General features: G+C 43.0%; 1 non-coding gene across 1 annotated transcript; it reads right to left on the bottom strand.

Moving 5' to 3' along the window:
* Nucleotides 1-227: 227 nt before the first annotated feature.
* Nucleotides 228-296, bottom strand: LOC148011228 (small nucleolar RNA SNORD36). The gene has a single exon (XR_015689412.1). It is a non-coding gene; the product is annotated as a small nucleolar RNA SNORD36 (small nucleolar RNA).
* Between the last annotated feature and the right edge of the window lie 24,618 nt (nucleotides 297-24,914).

The following is a 24,914-nucleotide window of genomic DNA, read 5'->3' as shown; positions in this document are numbered from 1 at the left end:
ATCAAAACATCACAAAACCACTAATAAACATCATGAACTTCCAAAACACAATCAATATAATCCAAAACACTCTCAAACCACTTCCAAACCAATCAATCATCTCATAAAATCAACCATTCAGCTCTCAAAAACAACAAAAAAACAGCCAAAAAACAAGTCATTTCAACACTCAACATATCCCCACACTTAATAAGGAAGCGTCCTCGCGACCCAGGAAAAAGGGAATACAAGTTCAGGTAAAAAGCGCAACTTTAATCTACAATATCTTTTCAAAAAGAATCCATCCACCACGACCCCAACTTATAACCTGCATCTGATATAAAAATACAAAGAAAGGAAAACCCTTTATACATTAACACTTCTTATCAAACTAGAAAATCACAACAAACTTGTAAAGGATATAAGAGTTTTTTTCTTCTTCATCTGCATCATCTTCAACTCTCCAACCACGACCCCATCACCACAATTCTCCAAAATGTAGCTCACACGAAATCCAATCCAATAGGAAATCACCACGTTCGTTTTACATAAATGAACTCACAACACAAACACTACACATAGCACAACCATCTGAATGACTCCTCCAAAAAGAGAGATTTTCATTAAAAAGCATCCACCATACATTGGAAAGGTATCAATGAAGATGATCCCTCTTGAAAGATTGATGTTGTTGAAAACGATCCATAGACAAGGATTCATCTACAAAGGTTTTGGGAGGATTTTGAAAAAACTGAAGACAGCACATCCTTTCCAACAGGACCAGGTATCTGCTAGGCAAACAAAGGGCATGAAAATACAATATATCCAGCTGTTGGGAACCAATGCTCACATTGACATTCATGCACAACTTTGGAATAGGCTTGGAATCATTATGAGAGTGCCTATGCATATACGCCAGGTACCAAGCAAAGTGAGCAATTAATCGCACTGAAGGATCTGCAGACTGTGAATACTGCTGAGAAAAATGAACATAGTTCTGATAAGCTTGACTGGCAGCTGTCCATTCTCCTGGAATTACTGGCCAATTGATCTGAGGTCCTGTAAGGGAATCATTCAAGCTCCATCCCCCTCTTCTGGAAATCTGAGTATCAAACCCGTCATAGTCACTAACCAACTGAGGTGGTTGAGATATAGAAGTGTTAGGAGAGGGTAGTGGAATAATGAAAAGTGGATGAAGTGAGGGATAGGCAAAATCATAAAAGGAAGAATGATTTAAAGGAGTGGCATAAATTTTTAGGGAATCACTAAGGAAAGGTGTTAACTGATAAATAGGAAATGTGGAGGGTACATGAATGGATGGAGAAGGACATGGTGGAGAAGGGGAAAATACTCTATCCTCAATAAAGGAATAGTATGTGAAAATGGGAATGTGAGGGAAAGATGAAGGTTGGAAAAGAAGGGGTAAAATAGTGGTGGAATTAGATTGACAAAGGGAAAGATATAGATCATATCGGTGAGCCATTTGTTGGTAATAGAGGAGGGTAGGAACAGAAGGTCCTAAGAGAGATCGTCTATGATAGGCATCAAAGAAGGTAGAATCAAACGGATTATGTTTTGAAAGATAGGCTAAGAGATCCATCCTCAGTTGATTAGTACTCTGGGCATAAGTAGGGGCTGTGTTTTGTCTTTGATTCAGGACCACAGAATCAATCATGGGATGCCACGAATTATCATGACAATCAGCCACTTTGGAGAAGTAAATCTGGAACATGTCAGCTATGCGCAACTCCAAATGGTTGACATACAAAATAGCTTGTAGAACCACGTCTCCCACATACCATGCCATATCCACCTCATCTGGAATTAACAAGTCTCCTCGTAGATACATGTATGACATTAACATGGTATCTGGCGTGACAGAATCTTCAAACACCATCCTTACTACCTCTGTTAGCAACTCAGCAGACCAAGCCCCACTCCATCCATCCTCTGGAAGAGGTAAATCCATCGTGGAGAGCTTCATGTAGAAGACCAACTTCTGTAAGTGGTAGTGGACAAAGAAAGAATAGTCTGGTGGAACATATTCCTGAAACTGCTCAAATGTAGACCATAACAAGTCCATTTTGGATTGCAATCTTTCCATTTTATCTTGGAATAGAGGACACAAGGTAGCCTGTCTCTGAAGAGCAGCCAAGTCCTGCTGTGAAAGAGAAGGGATCAAGGGAACATTAGGGCTTGGAGGAACAGAGCGTGACTTTGCCAGTTGATCTTGCAACTGCTTGAGTTGGGAGGCTTGGGATGCCACTGTGTCATTAGCAGTCTGTAAAGCTGAAAGTTTGTCATCTAATAGAGTTTGGAACTCCTGCGCGTCTCTGGACATCCTTTCCTTCTCCTCTGAAAGGCTAATAACCTGGGATTAAACCTCTAGTAACTAGAGCTTCAAAGAAGAGATCTCATCGCTTTGGGTGGCAACCAGTTGGGTTTGTTGTTCCATCTGCTTAAACAAATCTGCTAGGGTATCCTTAGTAGAAGCTAACTCGGATGTTGCCTTATGCAACTGGTCCTTAGACTGCATGAGTTCTTCATAAAAGGACACGTACAACTGTTGAACACAGGCTGTCACTGACAATTCAATGGAACTCTGAATGTCTTTACAGAGGAAAGGAATTGCATCTCCTGAGACTAGACTATTCAGTGAGGGAACTGATATATCCAATGATACTTCGCGATGTGCTCTGAACAGGTTATTACAAGTGAGATACCCAGGGAGATCACTGCCAGAGGTAGCAAGAATGGGCACTGAAGGAAGTACTGAAGGAGCTTTATCTGCTACTCGCTTCAAGCGTTTGCGCTGGATGACCAGGGGAGGCGGAGAATCATCATCCTCTATGTCAATAGGTTCTGACTCTTCGGAAGGTGGAGGAGGAGGTATTGAATCTGATGGAGGAGATGGAGGCACAATCTTCTGTAAACCTGAATAGGTTAAGAAGGCAGACAAATATGATCCATATGTGATATTGGTAACATTACCCCTGGTGACTTTGACGAAATGTTGATCCATTTTAGTGAGGAGGTAAGTGCTCCAATCAATAGCAACTCCTTTCAACACCATCCTAGAAGCTGTAAAAAGCTCTTTGCACAAGTACTGGGATGGCATTTTGGCAGGCATAAACCTGTCCTGGAGAAACTGACAGACCATCTTCCATACGGGATCAGTGATCATAGAAAAGGAAACTCCTGAAGAGTTGATCACCTTCTTAACATCCAGCATTTCCCTTGTCTGCTTTTGCAACAGCTTCAGAATCTCTTCATTAGAGAAAAGCTGACGAGTGGTAACAAAAGGTTCACCTTTGGAGGGAAGAGACAGAGCCTTCCCTAGGCCTCGAGGTGTCAAAGTCATAGAAATTCCCTGGACTAGTCCTGTCTTCTTGCTGTAGGAGGCCAGAAACTCATCACAGAACGACAGATCCTCTGGAAGCAATGGAAAGGAAGTAGCCACAAAAGCAGCGAGTCCCGCCTTTGTGAGAGGCTCAAAAGTGAGTACGGAAGAGTAATCCCTACTAACTAATGGGACGTACTGGATAGGGGGAGGAGCGTGAGAAGGCGCCATTCAGATGGTTACACACACACACCACAAACACAGACAATCAAGGAGAATGCCTGCAAAGCAGCAGACAAAAATCCAAGGATAAGAGAACAACCAAAACAATAAAATGTGACGCAACCAACTAACCCCAAGCAAACCACAGCCTAGAAAAAATTCGACATGACCTTGAGACATATGCGACCGAAAGCTTCATGCTATGCATCAGACAAACACCCAGAGCCACGTATCAAGCAATAAAAGAAAAAACTACACACCGTACCCTTAACCGTAACAAAGAAGCGGAACCAAAACAATACCACATCCGACACATATCAAAACTACATCGTTGATAAACCAGTGTTGGACCATGGAAATAACTCTAATGACTGCGCATACCCATCCCATGAAACCGGTTCGTTAAAAAAGGGAATTTAAGTGCAGTGAGGGGGGATTAATGTAATGAAGGGTTTATTTTAATAAATTATTAAGAATGGGTGAAGTTTTATTAAGTGATAAACCTTAGCAAGAAAACGACGGTTCTTTCTTAGAAATTGAATTACCAATTATTAGGTGAAAACGATGCTTTAATTCGAATCCCGGACTGCGACACCCAGACTGGGTCTCTAAATGCAAGTTCATTGATTACAAATTAAGGTGATGTGGAGTGCTTTTTTGCCAGCGCGTGCTCTTGTGACGGTTGGTTCATTTTAATTAAAAATTAAAGTGCCTCTGTAGCACACGTAGCACGTGCTAAGTGAACGGCGGGTTTATTTTAATTAAAAAATATGGTGTGTTTAGCGCGAATGCATGTGGAAACTGTGGGTGAATAAATAGGTCATTTTAACAATTAATTTGTGATTAAGGGGGGAGGAATGAAAATAAATAAAGCACATAAAATAAATACCTGGAAAGGGGTGTGTATGTAATGGCCTAAATGCGCACGGAAGAGTCTCCCAAAAGGAGTGAATCCAGTAAAAGAAAAGCAAAGACCACAGAACTGAACAACAAAGACAGCACCTTAGTGGGTTTGTTGATTGTTATTATTTTTTAGTATTGTATGACGAGTTATTAGTATGCTCTGTGTTTTTGTTTGTTTGTGTGGTTTTTTAAAAAAAAGTGGTTAGTGTGATATTTGAGGGGTAATATGTGTGGTGGTTGGAGTTATGTGTGGTTGTCTGGATGTGTTTTTTAATAAATTGTATGTGGTTGTGTACTTATTTTATTTTTTATTTTCAAACGGAAGAAGAATTAAAAATGGATATGGGATGAAGAAAAAAGAAAATTTCAGCCAGTTAGGAAATATCCACAATTTAGGGTATGAAAATAAGATGGAGATTTTTAGGGTGAAGTGGTGTGTGTTGGTCGTCTCTTTTTTTTTCATGGTGTTGTGTTTTTCTTTTGTATTTCTTTTGTTTTTTTTTTTGTTTTTTTAAAAAATATGAGTTCCATGTATGAAAATATTTTAAAGTGAAAAATGAACGAAAAAAGGTCAAGGGGGTGGGTGGAATGTTTTAGAAATTTTTAGAAAATTTTTGGGTATTTTTTACTAATTCTAAATGAAATTTTTACATTTGTTGGTAATTTTGGGATAAATTGGGAAATATTGAATTTTCAAAAATTTTGGGGGTGGAAATTTCCAGCTGACGAATTTCCAAAAATTTGCAAAAAGCGAAGGGAATTTTTAGAAATTTTTCTGAAATGTTATTGAGTGGAAATTAATTTATAAATTAATTAAATCAGTTAAATCAGGAAAATCGGCTTAGTTGGGTAAGTAAGGTCAAAGTAAGTCAGCTAAGTCTTGGTAGTCTGTGTAAATCATGTAAGTCATATTAAGTCAAGTCAAGTTAATCAAATGGAACTAGGTGAGTCTAGGTTAAGCAAAGTCAGATAAGTCAACTAAGTCAGATTCTAACTAACTTAGGGTAGACTAACTAACCTAGGGTTAGTTAGGTTAAGGTGGGTTAGTGGAACTAGGCTAAAGTTAGTTTGACTAAGGTAGGGTTAGTTGACTAGGTTAGGGTTAGTCTAACCTAAGTAGGGTTAGGTGAACTTAGGTTAGGTTAACTTAGGTTGGGTTAGTTTAACTAGGGGGTAGGGTTAGTCTAACCTAAGTAGGGTTAGTTGACTAGGTTAGGGTTAGTCTAACTTAGGTTGGGTTAGTTTAACTTAACTAAGGGTAATTTAACTAAATTAAAGTTATTTAACTTCATTAAGGTTAATTTAACTAGAGGAAGGTTAATGAACTTAATTAAGGTGAGTGAAGTTAATTAAGGTTAGTGGAACTAACCTAAGGAGGAGGAGCAAGATGGTGGGAGGGAGAGGAGGAGGGCGGGGACACAGGCGAGGTCAGCGGCGGCGGCGACGGAGCTGGCGGCAGTGAGCACGTCCCGGCGCGACGAGCGGCGTCCCTGCGACGGAGGGAGGCCTTGGCGGCACTGGCGGTGGGGGGAGGATGAATGGCAGGCGGTGGAGCATGGAGGGAGGAGGCACTGCAGGGGCGCGGGCTGGAGGAGGAGGCGGCGCTGACGTAGCAGGAGGCGCGGGCTGGAGGAGAAGGCGGCACCGACGCAGGAGGAGGCGGAGGGAGAAGGCGGGAGGGGAACAGGCAGTGAGGGAGGGTGGAGGGAAGAGGGTGGAGAAGGAAGGCGATGGAGGCGGGAGAGGGCGGAGAAGAAGAAGAGAGGGAGGAGGAAAGAGAAGAGGCAGGAAGAAGGTGGAGGTAGGAGGAAGGAGGAACAGCAGGTGGGGGAGATGGGGGGGAGGGTCGGGGAGAGAGAAAGAGGAGTAGGAGAGAGAAAGAAGAAGAAGAAGAAGAAGAAAGAGAGGAAAGAGAGAGAGAGGTATGGTGGTGGTTGGAATTCGGGGGGAGGAAAGAGGCCCGTTGGGGGGGGGTGGTTTATTTTTTGTTTTTGTTTTTTTTTTTGAAAATAAAGCAATACAATTAAAAAAAAGAAATGAATTAATTAAAAGAAAGAAAAGAGAGGGAAAGGTGAGACGCCTCTGTCCCGCGTGCATGCGCGGGGCGGGGGTAAAAAAATTTGCAGTGACGGGAGGGAAAGGGCGCCCGGATACGGGGACGGAGCACGCGGACATGATCGGGGCATGTTAAAACGCGTAAAATCGAAAACAGGCGCGTTCACGCGCGGGACGGTGCGCGTAAAAACTCAGAAAAATTAAGAAAAATTAATAACTCCCAATCCGGACGTCAAAAAGGGCATAAAAACAAAAAGTGGGCAGGACGGTAGGGAGAAGACAAGGAAAATATGCGACGGAGGTTCCGGGGGGGGTAAAGGATGGTCACATGCAAAAAACACAAAAAGCGGATCAAAAAACGCAATTAAAAATTAATATCGGAAGATCCGTGCATCGGAACGAGGTGGAGGAAAAAGAAAAAATGTGCAAAAAGACATGCCCGACAATCCTATCACATCAAAACATAGTTTCGACTGAGATAAGATGCGTTCACTTGGGAAAAACCCAAAAAAAAAAACCCGGAAATGGGATCGAAAATTAATACTGGCCGAACCGTTTGCCGGAATGACAGGCAATAAGAAGGAAAAATCTCCGCAAGAAGGAGTGGCACAGAGTTATCGCGTTAAACCGCAGTTCCGGTGGAAGTAGGAGGGGTTCACATGCGAAAAACTCCAAAAATACACTCGAAAACTCATTTAAAAATTAATAAGTAAAAATCCGGAAGTCGAAAGAGGGGAGAGGAAAAAGGAAAAAGGGGGGGGGAAGACACGGGGGACACGGCTGTCAAATCAAATTGGAATTCCGATGCAAACAAGGCAGGTTCACAGGGAAAAATGTCAAAAAGATGCACGAAAAAGTCTTTAAAAACCAAAAATAAGGAAGTCGAAAGAAGGGAGAGGAAAAAGGAAAAAGGGGGGGGGGGGGGGGGGAAGACACGGGGGACACAGCTGTCAAATCAAATTGGAATTCCGATGCAAACAGGGCAGGTTCACAGGGAAAAATGTCAAAAAGATGCACGAAAAAGTCTTAAAAAACCATAAATCCGGAAGTCGAAAGAGGGGCGAGGAAAAAGGAAAAAGGGGGGGGAAGACACGGGGGACACGGCTGTCAAATCAAATTGGAATTCCGATGCAAACAGGGCAGGTTCACAGGGAAAAATGTCAAAAAGATGCACGAAAAAGTCTTAAAAAACCGGGAAATTAATATTGGACAAACCGTGTATCGAAATGACTCGGAGTAAAAAGGAAAAATGTCAGAGGAAAGGTGGTTGGCAGGGCTATGATGTCAGATCATGGTTCCGAAGCAAGAAAAGCACGTTCACATGGAAAACCGACTAATTTGTGCAAAATACTTTAAAAATTAATAACTCGAAAACCGTGCACCGAAACAAGGGTAGGTAAAAAGGAAAAATGGTCATTTCAAAAGGAGGAACAGGGCTATAAGGTTGGATTTGGACTTCGGTGAACGTAGGGTGTATTCACATGGCAGGACCTCAAAATCAATGAATGAAGGAGAACTGCAAGGGAACAGCCCCAAGGGTGGGTGGAAAATGAACGAGTAGGGGTGAAGGGACCCCATTAGGGTAAAAGCAAGTCATGGCATAGAAGCATTAGCAGGTTGAGGCATATTTAGAAGAGTATGCAATGTAGACGTGCAGGGACGCATCCCCACACTTGAGACCTTAATGGATAGGGTTAACCGAGCAACGGGGACCTAGGACCACGCCATAGACCATCCACTAACTTCCCCACACTTAAAACATAACCGTCTCGTAGAAACAAAAGTGGTAGGGTTAGAAAAACTTGGCCCATTTTGTCAAGAATCAAGGTTGAGTGTCGATGGCATGTCCTGTATTGTTGTCGGCTGTTGGAGGTACCAAGGCATCTTCTCGGCACACATCCGTCATGGCAGGGACCATGTGGCAGCACCCAGGGAGGTAGCTGGTTGAAGGAATCGCAGGAAATTCATCGATGATGATGTATATTACACTCAACTCACAGGCACTCAAATGGAATGAAAAAACTGTCACTCGCCCCATGACTAATATCACTCGAGGAAGAATGATTGAAACCCATATCTTGTACCCGGTTTAGGAATTGACAAAGGGATGGTGCAGAAGGAGTATGCCAGGGTGCACAGTTGATGGTGCATTAGTGCGTCCAACCCATCTGGCATAAGTGCAAGGAGGAAGGCAAGGGAGCCTGACAGTGCAGTGTATAGAACAGGGTGACGTGTCCTGTGATGACGGTAGAGACCCATCCCGTGGGTGCATAGGGAAACGGGAACATACCTAACTCCAAGTGTCGTAACGTCCCTCAATCTCACCTCTCGGTAATTGATTGAAGAAACTCCAGTCACACTCAGCCCACCCTCTGTCTCACGCTCGGTTGATAGATACAGGAGGGCAACCATTTCCTAAAACCCATTGATGTAATCCTCACAGTCACTTGTGCAAATGTTGTATGCCTTGTGCGCATTTGATGGTGCAACTATGCATCCCACCCTGTGCCGGCATACGGTGCGAGAAGGAAGGCTAGGGAGCCTTATAGTGCAGTGCACAGAAACAAATTGTGCTTTGTGCATTGAGAGGCCCATCCCATGCGTGCAACACTTCGTTCACACTACTCACCTCTCATTTGATTTGAAGGGAAAAGGCTGGTCTCTCGGCCCACCCTCTGTCTCACTCTCTGTGGATAGTTACAGAGGGCAACCCATACTCACGTCCCCATCCGGTTAGGATGAAAGCTCACATCACTCGATTGTTTGTCGATGAAGATCACGTCGTCAGTTGGGTTGAAGAGGCGTACCCAGGGAGGTAGCCATCAAATCGAATGTCGTGTTAGATAGGACATGTCGTCTGCTAGAGGACAGTTAGACACTGTACGGAGAGACACAGGACACATCGTACCAAGGGAGGTAGCTTCGGAATTGGATCCTGGAAATATCAATTAATGAATCCGCTTTCTGGACTGCTGGGTGTTGCCACCTTTTCCACAGCCAGCTTCTCGCCCAAGGGTGTTTATCACCTTTTCTTGGAACGGGGCCTGCTATGACAGGGAATTGCTTCCTTTTCTCCCATAACAGATTTTTTTCTCTTATCTTGTTTTTTTTTTCTTTCTTTTTTTCTTTGTTTTCCCCTATTCCCGAGGGTGTTTCCACCTTTTCTCGAAGAATAGGTCGGCATGACAGGGACCTAAGTCCTTTTCTCCCATGACCGATATGTACATTTTTTTTCTCTTTTTATTTCTTTTGTTTTTTTTTTTCTCATCGAATTAAACAAGGGAATGGTAGAAAGACCATGTATCAGAGCCCACCTCGCCCTGTCGCTGGTGGAAAATAGAGGATAAGAGATCAAGGCTGGAAGGTAGGGTTGAGGGGACAGAGGGTTGCGTCCACTTCATGAGTGGCTGAAGAACGGCTATCAGAAGTAGCATCATAAGAGTGATAATGCCACGCCAACGAGGGAAAGGATCAGGTGACCGTGATTGTCAAGATCCCCAAGGAGGAAAGTATTTCTTCAGACGATATCCATTGATCAGAAAGGGATCATCAGAGGCATCAACGGTCTGCACTTGGACAGAGCCATTAGGGTTGACGGCAAGTACCTTATAGGGGCCCATCCACCGCTGTTGGAGCTTGCCAGGAAACTTGCCAAATCGTGAATCATAGGCTAGGACCAAATCACCTTCTTTGAACTCCTTATGCTTGATGAAGCTGTCATGATAAGCCTTAGGTCGAGCTTGCGTGGCTTCCATGCACCGTAGAGCCATCCTACGAATTTCATCCAAACATTCCAGGTGCAGGAGACGGCGTTGCAGTGAATCATCATCCCCCAAACGCTCTTTGATAGCCACTCTCAAAGAGGGTAATTCCAGTTCAACAGGGAAAACAACTTCTGTACCATACACCAGCTGGAAAGGTGTCTATCCTGTTGCTGCTTTATGGGAGGTTCTGTACCTCTATAAGTCGATCGTCCCAATCACGACAATGTGCGGCAATTGTTCTTGTCAGAATTGAGCAGAGAATGCGATTCATGACTTCAACTTGGCTGTTAGCTCTGGGGTAGTAAGGAGTGGACTTGCGATGGCGGATCTTATACAACTCTATCAACTCTTCCATGACTTTGTTAAGGAAATGAGTGCCTCTGTCACTTACCAGCTCTAAGGGACTGCCAAAACGGGTGATGATATTCTCGTACATGAACAGGGCCACGCTGTTACCATCGTCCTGCTTCAGGGCTTTAGCTTCACACCACTTTGTGACATAATCCGTACATACCAAGATGTATTGGTTATGTTTCCTTCTGGTGGGAGGATCAATCGGGCTTACGAAGTCAATGCCCCACTTCTCAAACGGCTTTAAGGGAAGGATAGGTTGCAGTGGCATGGCACTTGTCTTTGTGGGTTTTCCCATTCTCTGACAAGCATCACATCTTTTACAGTAATCATAGGCATCCTTATGAATGGTAGACCACCAGTAACCTGCTAGCAGAGCCTTCCTAGCTGTAGCTTCTCCTGCAAAGTGACCTCCACATGGCTTGTCATGGCAAGCTTTCATAATAATCCCAATCTCATCTCCTGCAACACATCTTCTGAGCACTTCATCTTTGCCTTTCTTGTACAGTGCACCGCCTTAGCAGGGTGTAGGGGGCTGATTCTAGCATGAGCTTCTTCCTTTCCCGACTAGAAATACTAAGAGGGTACTGTTGGGTTGCCAGCAGATTGGCAATGTCTGGATACCAGGGAGTTACAGTTTCTACCAAGAATAGGGAAGCATCAGGGAGGTCTGGATCATCCTGCTCCTCGTCTGCAGTTTGTGGGATACGCGACAGATGATCAGCCAGAACATGGGAACGACCAGGCTTAGTAATCACCTCAAAGTAGAACTCCTGGAATAGAAGGAGCCATCTCATCATTCGTCCCTTCACATCTGCTTTGTTTATCAGGGAGGATAAGGCCTCATGATCCACATAAAATTTAAAGTGGGTAGATAGGAGGTAATGGCGAAACTTTTCTAGGGCAAACACCATTGCCAAGCACTCCAGCTCTGTCATTGTATAGTTTCGTTCCCTATCATTGACTTTTCGGCTTGCATAATAGATTGGTTGATCTAGCTTCGAGGAACCCTTTTGGCAGAGGACAGTACCTAAGCCTTCAATAGATGCATCAGTGTATACATGGAACTCTTTCGTCCAATCAGGAGGTTGCAGAATGGGTGCCTCAATCAGACACTACTTCAAAGTGTGGAAGGCTTTGTCACATTCTTCCATCCAAGTAAACTCTACATCTTTCCTTAGAAGCTTGTGCAAGGAGGTTGCCTTTGTTGCAAAATGAGCTATGAACCTTCTGTAGTAACCCACATAGCCTAGGAATCCCCTCGACTGTTTGAGGTTGGTGGGTGCTGTCAAAGCTGCGATCTTTTCGATCTTTGCAGGGTCTGTTGATATCCCTTGTGCAGAGACAATGTGGCCCAACAGAACTCTAGAAGAGACCCCAAAGATACATTTATCGGGGTTGAGGGAAATCCCATACTCCCGGCATCGGTCAAAGCATTGTTCCAAATGTCCCCAGTGTTCACGGATCAAACTATAGACACAGAAGTCATCCAAATATACCTCAATAAAGTCGTGCAAATGATTTTGGAATGCGGCCATCATGACTCATTGGAAAGTAGCAGGGGCATTGCAGAGCCCAAACGGCATCACTCGGTAAGCGTAGGTCCCCCATTCTGTGGTGAAGGTTGTTTTGGATTGGTCCTCATCTGCAATTTGGACTTGGTTGTATCCACTGAATCCATCCAGAAGGGAATAAAGCTCATGTCCTACCACTGTGTCCAACAGTTGGTCTGTGAAAGGGATAGGAAAGTGATCCTTCTTCGTCTTAGAATTCAACTTGCGGAAATCCACACATATTCGCAATTTGCCATTCTTTTTGGGTACAACCATGATGGATGAAACCCATTCACTATTTGCCACTGGATAGATAAACTCGGCTTCCAGAAGCTTCAGCAGCTCTGCTTTCACCAATGTGGAATAATTCGGGTTCATTCGCCTCTGTCGTTGCCATACTGGCTTGGCATCAGGCTCCAAGTCAATATGATGCTGTCATATTGTGGGATCAATTCCCTTTAGGTCTTTGTAGGACCATGCAAACACGTCCAAATTTTCTTTCAACAAGTTATACAAGGTTGACAACTCCTCTTCTGGGAGGCTGCTACCCACCTTCAAGTGGCGTTCAGTGCCTTCTGAATCCACAAAGGTTAACTTCCTTTCACCCTCTACTTCACGGATGAAGGTCCCACGGACTGCTTCTGGGTACAGATCCGACTCCTTTAAAGGAGTGGTATCCTCTTCTGATGTCTCACTAGACCGAACTTCTTCTTTTGGTGGAGACTTAGGTTGCTCCTTAAGATGTTGGAATGGAATTAGGGCCGTTTCGGGTTTGGTTTCAAGATTAATTACCTCTTGGCTTGAAGACTCCTCTTCTAAAGACACATCTAGGAACGTCACATAACAGGGATCCTCTGATGCCTGTTGGGTTGGTGGGACTGGTGCTTGTTGGCATGGTGCATCATCATCATCTTTCTTTGGCAAGGATGGGTGAGGACGGCATGAGCCACTGCTGAAAGACGGCTTGGTCTTCTTAATCCATGTCTTATAAAGATTTTGCATATGAGAAGATCCATTTACTAGACCAAATGGTACCATTGCCATTCTGTCCCATAGCATGAGCTCGTCTGCTTCTGATGCTTCTGAAACTTCTTCTCCAAATGTATCCTCTTCGGGTGGAATAGACTCTTCCATCTCGCTTTCATAATCTTCTTCTTCCATATCATCTCCATCCTCTTCTGTCTCTGTCTCTGTCTCTGCTTCTGCTTCTGTCTCTGTCTCTGTCTCTACTTCTGTAGGAGCTCTGTAAGAGAAGAACAGGTTCTCTATTTCATCTTCTGTCTCTGTCTCTGGCTCTACTATGGCCATGTAACAGGGAGAGCAGTACATCCATGCTTCTATCTCACTGTCAGAAGTGATTTCGGAAATTGTTCCTAGTTCAGGCAGGAAGTATTCACCCATTGATAATGGCTTTGCATCTTTTGGAAGTTGGCTTACAGTATCCACTGTTAAGGAACGTGCCACTGTTTTCTTGGGAAGGATCTATTTGACAGCATCTTCGTCTGCTGATGTTCCATCCATAGCCTCATTAGGGGAGTCAGAAGATAATTCCAAGGAGCTGGATCCATGTCCTTTTTGAGAACCATATAGCTTCAGCACCACTTTATTGTGTCCTCTACCCAAGGTCATGGTTCCTTTGAACCAATCCGTCCTTGCTCTAGCTTCAAAAAGCCATGGTCTGCCCAGTAATAGAGGGTAGGATGTACCATAAGAGTTTGGCTTCACCACCAGATAGGTTAGCCAATAATCTTTTCCAGCCACTGTAGTCTTTACATATGGGAGAATTCCCAAAGGCTTGATTCTACTCTGATCCGCCAATCTGATGAGCCATTGGGTTGGTTGCACACCTTGTAGGCCTAGATCCTTCATTGTCACATCCGTCATAATGTTCACTGATGAACCTCCATCAATCAGTGCATTTGCAATGAAGCAGCCTTCAATCCACATGCCAGTCTCTGGGGTACCCGGATCTAGGAAGGCGTTAGTCACATCCACTTCTTTTACAGGCTCTGGAGCTTTGTTGGACTTTGTTGCTATTGAGGGAGCAATCCTTGAGCCACTTCTTCTTGTCAATATACTTTTGAACCGTTTTCGGCAACTGGGAGACAACATCAATAATTGTCGGAATGTAAGGTTTGGTTTAAAGGTATCTAGATCTCTGACCAGATCGTATTCCTTAATAGGATCCACTGGCTTCTCTAACCGGTTAGGGAATGGGGCAACACCCATTTTCATTTTTCCTCTTTCTTCCAACAGAGGAATTATGGGAACTTCTTCTGCCACTTGTGGCACTTCCTCCTCTTCTGTCTCCTGGACCTCTGGTCCTGTCTCTCTAACTGTCTCTGTGACTCTCTGTGGCACTGTAATGCTCTGTACGGCACTGTCAGGCTCTGTTCTGTTCTGTTCTTCTGGTGGAAGATTGAACTTCACTGTTCTGGCAGGAGGATTGTTTTCTTTCTGAATAGGTGGTTCCTTTTTCTTTGCACGTGTGATGGCAGCAACTTCCAATTCCACTAAATTGGAGGTCGGCTCTTGGGCCTTGGCCGGACTATCAGTAGCACTGTTTTTCACTAGGGCTGGGCTTGGACAGTCTTTTGCAGTGTGGCCTTCTTCTTTGCATCGACTGCATAAGGGCTTGTAATTCACTGACCTTCTAGGATTTGGACAATTTGGTGAGATGTGTCTCTTTTCTCCACATCTATAACACTCCACTTCTGATCTTTGACCACCGCCAGACTGTCTTCCTCTATAACTTTGAGAGGAAAATCTTCTGGGTCCAAAATTAGGACCAAACTCTCTAGGCTTGGGTCCAATATCCTGTGTTGTCATTTTGGATTCCAACAAGTTGAATCTTGCGTCTTCTTCCTTCCTTCTCCTATCATGCATCTCCTTCAGAGAGCAAATGTCCTCCGTATGGTTCTTCCGCAAATAGTAGAAACAGAAGGCTCCAGGAATGGTTGGTTTTTGTGTACATTCAGTGGCTAAATGGCCTGCTTGATGACACTTACCACACCAAGTATTTGACCGCATCACACTCTTCCTACTCCTGCAACGTTGGATATGCTAGCGGTATTAATCTTCACCGTCTGTAGCTACTCTGTAATCACATCCATCAACTTCTTTTTTATATTTGAAACTGAGTTGGATAAGTAATCCTTCAAGCTTTCTCCTCCGGAGGTATTGGCAGGAGGGTTTTGAGGAGTCTCTGTAATCACTGCATAAACCGGTTGGGCTCGTGCAGAGGAATCTCTGTTCTGGTTCTGATTCACAGCTCCTGTTTGAACTGTTGGGGCTGTTGACTCCAGTTGGTAGGGTTCCACTATTGCTGCTGATTTGACATTGAGGAAATTGGTTGGGACCAGTGTTGTTGTGGTTGAACCATCATTTGAGGCATGGATTGTGGCCACTATGGATTTGGTGCACGGTACTGTGATACTGGGGACATCTGTTGGTAAGGGTAGGGGACAGTCCCTGGGACTGCGTTTGGTGGGTACATCATTCCTGGCATCAGAGGAGGTAGGACTCCTCTTCCTGTATTCATCGCTAATCTAGCTTCCACTTCATCGTACAGTCTTGCGCCTTCTGTTGCAGCTTGCAGTGTGGCTGGTCTTTGCAGCTCCACAAACTTATGGACTTCTGCTTATAATCCTCTAAGAAACACCCCCTTCTGAATGCCATCATCTAAATTATGGTTAGTCCATCTCTTCAGGATGGATTCCATTCGTGAGACATAAGCTTCCACTCTTTCTCCAGAGGACTGACTTAGGTTCATAAATTCCTCTCGCATCCGCTCTTAAAAACCTTCACGCCTAAATTTAGTGAGGAAGGCCAACTTCAGGTCATCCAATGTGCCAAAAGTTCCTGTTGCTTGTCTCTCATACCACTGAAACGCCGTGCCCTTGAAAGTGGCGGGGAATATTGCTAACCAATGCTCAGGGGTTCTGGCATTGTTCACCACACATGCTACCATAAACTCTGCTACATGAAGATCGGGGTCTTCATTGTACTCTCCCTTAAAAATTGGCAATGGAACTACATTCGCTGGCCTGTCATCAATATTTCCAGGATGGATCTGGCTTGGAAGTGGACCTCCAGCAGAGGAGGAGGAAGGGCTTGATGTGCCATTGGGACTTCTGTAAAGAGTTCTGCAAGGGCGTCAAAGGCGGCTTCTGCTGCGAGCTCGTTCTCGGCTCTGATTTTTGCTTTCTCTCTTTTCACGTACCTCTGGACTCATTCTAATGCTTGCCTCTTTATTGCGTCATTCATCAGGGGGTTGGCTCCACTATGTTGTCAGTGCTCCACAGAGGGTTAACAGAAGGCTTCAGTCTCTGGAGGACTGTCTCGCTAACATTTCTTCTACTTCTTCCTTTTCAACATTTCTGAATTCTGCTTTCATGCCACTGCACAGAGGAAGGTATTCGGTTCTGAAGGTGTCAAAATGCATACGTCTAAGCATTGTGGTGGTGCCATCATCATAGTAATGCCAGTTTCTGATGGTTTCAACAGTGTATGTTGTGAAAAAAACTCGGTCTACCAACTTCCAGTGGGTTGCTAATTGAACAAACAAAAGATTATCAGTGCACCAAGCATCCCATGTATCTTGATGTTGAGCATCCACAAACAAATTCCAACTCTTTTCCTTCTTGTCTTTGTGAACCTCTACAGACCAAGACTCCTGAAGCTTCTTCACAATCTCCCACTTGATGTTGTCTGGAAACTTCTCAATGAATACCAAATCTTCCATGGGTGCTCATTCTCTCTGTTTCTGCTCTTCAGTTTATTCCCAAACAGTTTGCCACCAAGATGCAAGTTTCTACTGCTTCAACAGGAAGAGGAAACTGTCCACCACATAGAGCATGCATCATGATGGTGATGTGTTTCCGCCATTGTGGGATGAACTTCTTGTGGAAAGTGGCTTTGATTATGAGAAATTCCAACTCTTTAGTGGAAGAAGGAACTTTACAAACATCCATTGAATTCTTCTCTTCTTGGCAATGCCATTTCCTTCATTTTCAGCCTCTTCTGGTGCTTGTTGATGGCAAGTTTCCCCGGCTGCGCACCAAAAACATGGAGCCCCAAGAGGAACACCAAGGAAAGGGGAATTCTCTTGCAGGAAATTCTATCTTGTAACATCAACAAGCTTGTTTATTATGCTTCATATGATCACAATGAAAAAAAGAACACCAGGCACAACAAATCTTCATATAGCATCATGTAGATCTCCCACGGATTTGATAGAATCAACCATATTCTTCAACATCTTCATAAAATCCATCAATAGAACAAAGAAAGCAAAGGAATACACCATCTTTGAATGGAAATACATCACATAGTATTCATCTTCAATATCTTCATAGTCTTCTCTCTCAATCTCTCATATACAATCACTCTGTTTTTGTAGAATTGGCTATCTCTTACGCTCTCTCTCTCTCTCTCTATCAATAATACATCATATCCTCACTACAATCTCTCAAAATAACTCTCAACAGCCAAAAAACAAGTCATTTCAACACTCAACAACTTCTTACAATGTGTGGCCTATAGTCCTTGTCAACTACAATATCCCTCCATGGCTTTCTACAAAGAAATGACATCTCATCCTTAGCTTACTTGTCCCCGGCCGCTAGAAAGTCAAAAATATGGATGTGTATCTTCGTCCATTAGTCGATGAGCTTAAGATTTTGTGGGAGGAGGGGGTCACCGTGCAAGATATGAGCAAGCGCGATGGTCGGCGGTCTGCTAATATTCGAGCCATTCTCATGTGGACGATGCATGACTTTCGGGGATTCAAAGAGTGATTAGGTGAATAGGCCTCCATTCTCGTTAGTAATATCTATATTTTATCTTGTTCAAGCTTGTATTCACTAGGTCATTGTGTTGGAACAAGTTTGGTTACCTCAGGTTATCATGCATATCCATTGTGTGAGCCACAATTAGACTCCCGAAGGTCACGAACCATGAAGAAGATGGTATATCAAGGGCACACTGCTTTCTTGCCAGAGGATCATGAACTCACACTACAAGATATAGGCCTTATACCGACTTTAAAAGCGACAAAAATGCAAATAACAAAATTTGCCCCCGTCATCGCGAAAAGCGTCATTATTGGCAACGCCATAGAATAGTTGATATCAACGTTGCTATCAGCATCGGTGTTGGCGTCGGTATCAGCGTCGCATAGCGGCGGTTTACGATGAAAATAATGACGCCAATAACGATACGAGCAATAAAATTTGCCATGCTAATAGCGACGGTAACAAGGGAAAAAAAAAATTGTGGCAGGGAAGCAAGCTGCCCTGCCACATATAGCACTGTGTGCTTTATTAGAGCCATACAAAATAGTTTCTACACTGTGTACAATGCGCTTGTAAACAAAAACAAAATATACTGAAATCATAACACTGATACATGAAATAAATACATGATCGCATAATAAGCGATTGGTACAATCATGACAAGATATCACTAATACATAGAAAATGTCTACATAGATCAGGCGATCCAAAAATAAAGGTGTGTGAGCTCCAGGGATCCAAGGGCGAGCTACATATCCTCACCCTCCGAAAGCTCGTCCCACTGCAAAGGAGCATCTAACGGACTCTGCAAAAAAAGAAACAACACAATAGTCCATCATACAATAATGTATTCTAATTTAACATGGTAACTACGGACAAGAAAGATAAGTGACTTACAGGGCCGCTACATCTATACAATCGGTCGATCAATGAAGTGAGACCGTGCCTCTCTGCATATCGAGTCTCAAGGCCAGTTAGATTGTGATTTGTAATGGAGTGCTGCAAAGAAAACAAAATGCTAACTATTAGAAACATGATTGTCAGTACAAAGGATATTGCAAAAAAAAAACAAGCAAAACAAAAGAAAAACTTACAAAGTCCTCCAAATATGTCATGTGGCTGCCACTTCCAAGATGATGGACCACTCTGGCCTCGAGTCGTGCCCTCACCACCTCGCGCTGCTGACTCCAATGTCCTGGAGAATCTGTAGCCTCCTCCCTCAGTCGACACCAGTCGTCCACATCTAACCACTCGGGCTTTGCAACCCCACTCTTGATTGCCTTGCGTGCGTCGGATCGTCTGTGTGATATATATGCACGCATGCAATCCATCATCTAGCCTGTAGAAAATCTATCTACTGAGGCTGGAACCAGAAACTCCTCATGCAAGCATGCTACTATGTAGTCCTTGCTCCCCTTCGGTATGTTCTTCCAATAATCTAAGACGTTGGAAAAAACTTGTTGGCACAACTCTCTCATGCGAGCCATCACCCTCCTCCCCTCATCATTCATGATGATGGCTCTTGACCTATCATCGACTAGATATCCATATCCCCTTGGAGTCTGCCTAAGATGGGTCCTCTCCCATCTGCGTCCACGCTCCTTGGCATATCCAGGAGACCCCTGTGCATCTGGTGTACCAATCGGGGTAATATCTCTCGGAGTGGCACTCATAGGGATGCCACTTGCTGACGGCTGAGCAAAAGCCGGAGTAACTGGAGTAGATGTCCCCATAGGTGTGGCAAATCCTTAAGGTGACACAACTCCAGCTGAACGACCAGATGGAGACACTGCCTCCATGCCTCCACAACATCCACCTTAACCTAAGCCATGCTCCTTGGAAGGGCCACAAGAGCGAGGAGTCGCACCTATATATGATGACTTTTTCCTCAACTAATCATTTGATCTATGAATATTATTTACATTCAGTTCGTACTTCCTACTAGCATATCCCATTCTATATCCAAAGATGTACGTGATATCATTTACAAGATGGAAGAGCTTGTGAGGTGTGTATACATTGTATTTTTTCATTATATATCTTTGAATTTCTACACAAAAATAAACAATTCTCAAATACATCTTGATAGATACGTGAGCTCGAAGGAAATTGATCCAAACACATTGCAAGATGCTTGAGTATTATCTGTTGAGGTGGTTTGTTTGGTGGAGGAAATTTTTCCTTGATCCATTTTGACTACTCAATTACATATACTCATACATTTGATTGATGAGATCGCACTTTGTGGGACAGTTCATGTAAGGTGGATGTTTTTTCTTGAGCGCTTCATGAAAACCTTGAAAGATTTTGTGAGGCAAAAAGCACGGCCTAAGGGAAGCATGGCTAAGGGTTGGTTAGTGCAATCATCCCTTGTTTATATCTCTGAATATCTTGCTGAAGTGGATCCCTCTCAACCACGACTATGGAAAGATGATGAAGACTTGAGGATGACCTCTATAGTACCTCAAGGAAAAGGAATGAGTAAAGTGCTAACAAAAGAATAACTTCGTAAGTTAAATAGTTTTTGTGTGCTCAATAGTGATGTAATGAGCAAATGGATGACACTATATAATGAAGCAAGGGCAAGAAGAAAAAGCGAAAGACAAGAATTTCGCACTAGATATGGACGTAATGTCTCATTTCTAGATCATCTAAATGTGCTCCCACGTCATATTGATATATATTGGTTACATGAGGAAATGGAGAGAATGGAAAAAGAGGAGGAAATTAATATATCTCAAGAAGAGTGGGAATACGCACGAGGTTGCTTATCAAAGGTGAGACATACTATCAATTAATTTGTTTCTATAAGTTTTATTTTATTTAAATAATTGACGTGTTTGATCTTTTATCTTTTACTACTAGTGCACATTATTCAATTCACTTTGGTGTGAGGGTAAACATCTTTGAACTCAACGTATAGATGAAAAGAGAAATACCCAAGATTGTGGTGTCCTTGCTCACTTCGAGGATGCCAATGGTACCATGGAAGGTTATTGTGACTTGATCCAAGATATTCTGAAGCTTGACTTCAGACGATTCTTTATTTATGTACTGGATGTGAAGTGGTTTAAATAAGTGGTAACAAATGGTGAGCATTGCACAATCAGACGTCATCCAAGTGGTTTTGTAATCATTGACTCTACAAAATTTCACCAAAACAAGAATGACACATTAGTACTATCTCAACAATGCGAGCATGCATATATGCAAAGGCTAAATTTTTTATATGTATACATGTGATACATATATACAATATAATAAGTACTTAAGTTTTTTGCTTTTGTTTTTCAAATACAGGTTGTCTATCATCCAATGGTAAACAATAACCGATGGTGGTATGTCATCCCTATATCTAATCGTTCAAAACCAATATATGGTAATATTACCGACATGGAGATAGTAGATGACAATCCAACAATTAATGATGATGTGCATGATGACACCATAATGGATGATATGCGTGATATATTACAAGATGAACCTCGCGAGGATGTTCAAGGAAACGCAGAAGAAGACAATAATGTGATTGTCGATGATATTGATGAAGTTATTGAGCAATATAGCAACACATGTGATACTGGGATAGACTTATTTGTTTCGTTACCTCTTGGTAACATAGACCTAGAAGTAGATAGTTTAGCAAGGGCTAATCTCATTAAAGATGAGATAGATCATTCACTGTAACTGTTGAGATATCGAGCTCCTACGTGTCAGTTGCAGATGCGGTTGGTACACCGCCCATGAATAATAGCTAGACGACAGCTATCCTTATCTACTCTAGTTCGTGGCTCAGTTAGTATGCCACCTTAGTTAGTTGTCTTTGGTTTGAGATCCATATATAGGGTTCTTCTATTTCTTTGTATGAGAGTTCTTTTGGCTTACACAACTAAGAAGAGAAAAACTGTTTTCAGCCTCCACCCTTGTGTGTATTCCCCCATTGTGCAAGCAAGAAAGCTACAAGTGAGACTCCTTCCTTCTCTCCCACAATCTTGACATGGTATCAGAGCCTTGTTCGTGGTAAGGAGCTCAAGAAAGCAAGCCAAGCTCGCGGTGTTCTGGTAAGAGGAGCAGTGTTGCTTTCATTTTCTGTTTTGGGAGTAGATCTCTGCAGGTAGCACAGCCGGAAATTGCAAGAGTGCACTGTCTCAGGTTGAGACGCCCTTCGCGGTGAAGCAAGAGGGCAGTATATATTTCAGGATAAGGGCTTTAGCCCTTGGCGACCTTGTTTTTTTTATTTGAGGCCATTTCGGGGCCTGTTTTGGAGGCGGAAGTTTTCTGCACGCACTCAAGAAAAGGCTCAGTTTTATGCTGTGCAGCCACTGTTCTACAGGTCGGTGAAAAGTTACTGTAGAAATTGCATCATATGCCTATGCGCAGAGACATTGGGAGTTACAGAATCATCCTTGTTGCCTGTTGATGCAAAATCATCACTAGGAAGTGACAGTGTGGTTAAATACCACTTTCGTCAGTTTTGCAGATTTGCCCTTGTGAGGCTGAAGCTGTGTTCTCTGCAGCGACAGAATTTTTTACAGTATTCTGTAATGGCGTCTGATTCTCTTTCACAGATTGTAACTGAAAAGCTTGATAAGAACAACTTCCAAGCATGGAAGTTTAGAATGACGAATTTCCTTATGGGAAAAGGATATTGGGAATTTGTTGCAGGAAATGAAGAAGAACCAGTTCTTCCTGATGTTCCCAATCAACAGCAAATGCAGGCATTCAAAGCATGGCATGAGAGAGCTAGGAAAGTTATGTACTGGCTGTCTATCAGTATTTCAGACTCTATGATTGTGCATATTCAGGATGCAAGTACGCCAAAGGAGGCATGGGATACTTTGTCAAAAATGTACAGCACAAATACTCAAGCCAGGAAAATGCAGCTCAAGCAAGAGTTGCATAATGTGCAAAGAGAAAATATGAGCATCAATGACTACCACATGAAGGTGAAGAAGATTGCAGATGCACTTGCTTCCATTGGGTCGCCAGTGGAAGATGATGATTTAGTTTCTGTGACCTTGAATGGTCTAGGAAAGGATTATGCACAGTTTCGGACATCTATTTCAGTTCGTGAAAGATTTTCTGATTTTGAGGAGTTGATTGCTCTTCTAATTTCTGAGGAGCAGAGAAATGGTGGTGCATCTTCTTCAGGAGGAACTTCAACAGAAACTGTCTTCTACTCAAATGCTGGAAGAGGTAGAGGCAGAGGTAGAGGAGGCCGATTTGGAGGCCGTGGCAGAAATCAGAATATGCAGCAAACTCAAGAAAACCAGTCCTATGGAGGAGGACGTGGTAACTCTAGAGGCAGGGGGAGCCAAAGAGGTCGTGGTGGATGGCAAAGAGGCCAAAATGCAAACAGTAATGTTGAATGCTACTACTGTGGCAAAATGGGTCATATGGCTAAAGACTGCTATAAAAAGCAGAATGACATCATGAATGGAAAACTGCAACAAGGGAATTATGCATCTTCTAGTAGACAGGGTGATGATAGAAATGAACATTTGTTCATGGTGTAGCACATGAACAATTCTGTGACAAGTGCAGAAGAAAGCAACAATGTATGGTATGTTGACTCAGGTGCATCAAACCACATGACAGGTCATGCAGAATGGATGGAGGATGTAAGGAAAATGGAAAAACCAGGATTTGTGGAGACTGGTGATGATACTGCACATCCTATTGTGCAGATTGAAAAAATTCCTTTGTCTATGAAGGATGGGAAAAAGAAATACCTGTCCGATGTATTTCATGTCCCGAATATCACCAAGAATCTGGTTTCTGTTGGTCAAATGGTTGAGCAGGGCTTGCAAGTCAGATTTAATCCTCATGGATGCTTTGTTGAGGATATGAAAAATAAAGGTCGCTTGATAGAAAAAGGGAAGAAGAAGGGCAGAATGTTTACGTTGGATGCAGACATGTCTGAATTGAGTGCAGCAATGTTTGCACATGGGACCGGTGTAGTTGCATATATTGATATCTGGCATAAACGCATTGGTCATGTTAATGTACAGCGACTTAAATCAATGCAGGCCCAAAATATTGTTGCAGGATTGCCCAAATTCAAGGTTGCAGAAATGCATAAGGTATGTGAAGCCTGTCAGTTTGGAAAACAGGCACAGAAACCATTTCCTAGACATGTTCAAGAAAGTAAGAAGCCATTGGAATTAATCCACTCTGATGTGTGGACTACTAAGGCTGCATCTCTTGGAGGCTGTCATTATTTTGTCACTTTTATTGATGACTATAGCAGAAAAGTTTGGGTGTATTTTATGAAAAAGAAAAGTGAAGTTTTTGGGTATTTCAAAACTCTTAAAGCTATGGTTGAAAAAGAAACAGGCCTGCAAATAAAATGCCTAAGGTCAGATGGAGGGGGAGAGTACCTCTCAAATGAGTTTGCAAGGTTCTTGCAGGAGCATGGCATAAAGCAGCAATATTCATGCAGTCATACCCCACAGCAAAATGGAATTGCAGAAAGAAAAAACTGGCATATTGGAGAGGTATCTCGTGCCATGCTCAATGAAAAAGACCTGCCAGATTTTTATTGGGCTAAAGCAGTTGCTACAGCAGTCTACATAATGAACAGGACTCCCACTACAGCAATACATGGAATGACTCCAGAGGAGAGGTATACTGGTAGGAAACCAGATATTTCTCATTTGAAAATTTTTGGCTGCATTGCCTATGTACATGTGCCAGATGAGTTGAGATCCAAGTTGGATCCAAAAGCTGAGAAGTGCATCTTTCATTAGGGGAGTTTTGAGGTCTCGAAAATGCCTTTTAGGATGTGGAGAGAGAGTGCTCTAGACCAATAAGAGCAAAGCCTCCGTAACGGAACTTCTAATTCAAAAAAAATAAAAAATCATTTTACAAAAATATATAAATATGATAATATTACGAATTTGTATTTTTATTATGTATTTTTAGTCTCTTATATTCGTGATTGTGACATATT

Source organism: Lygodium microphyllum, chromosome 28 (genome assembly GCF_053477565.2).
Source record: "Lygodium microphyllum isolate KBCC chromosome 28, Lygodium_microphyllum_v1.1.10, whole genome shotgun sequence".
NCBI lineage: Eukaryota > Viridiplantae > Streptophyta > Polypodiopsida > Schizaeales > Lygodiaceae > Lygodium > Lygodium microphyllum.
The sequence above is the reverse complement of the archived record's forward strand: the minus strand, read 5'-3'. Positions and strand labels throughout refer to the sequence as shown.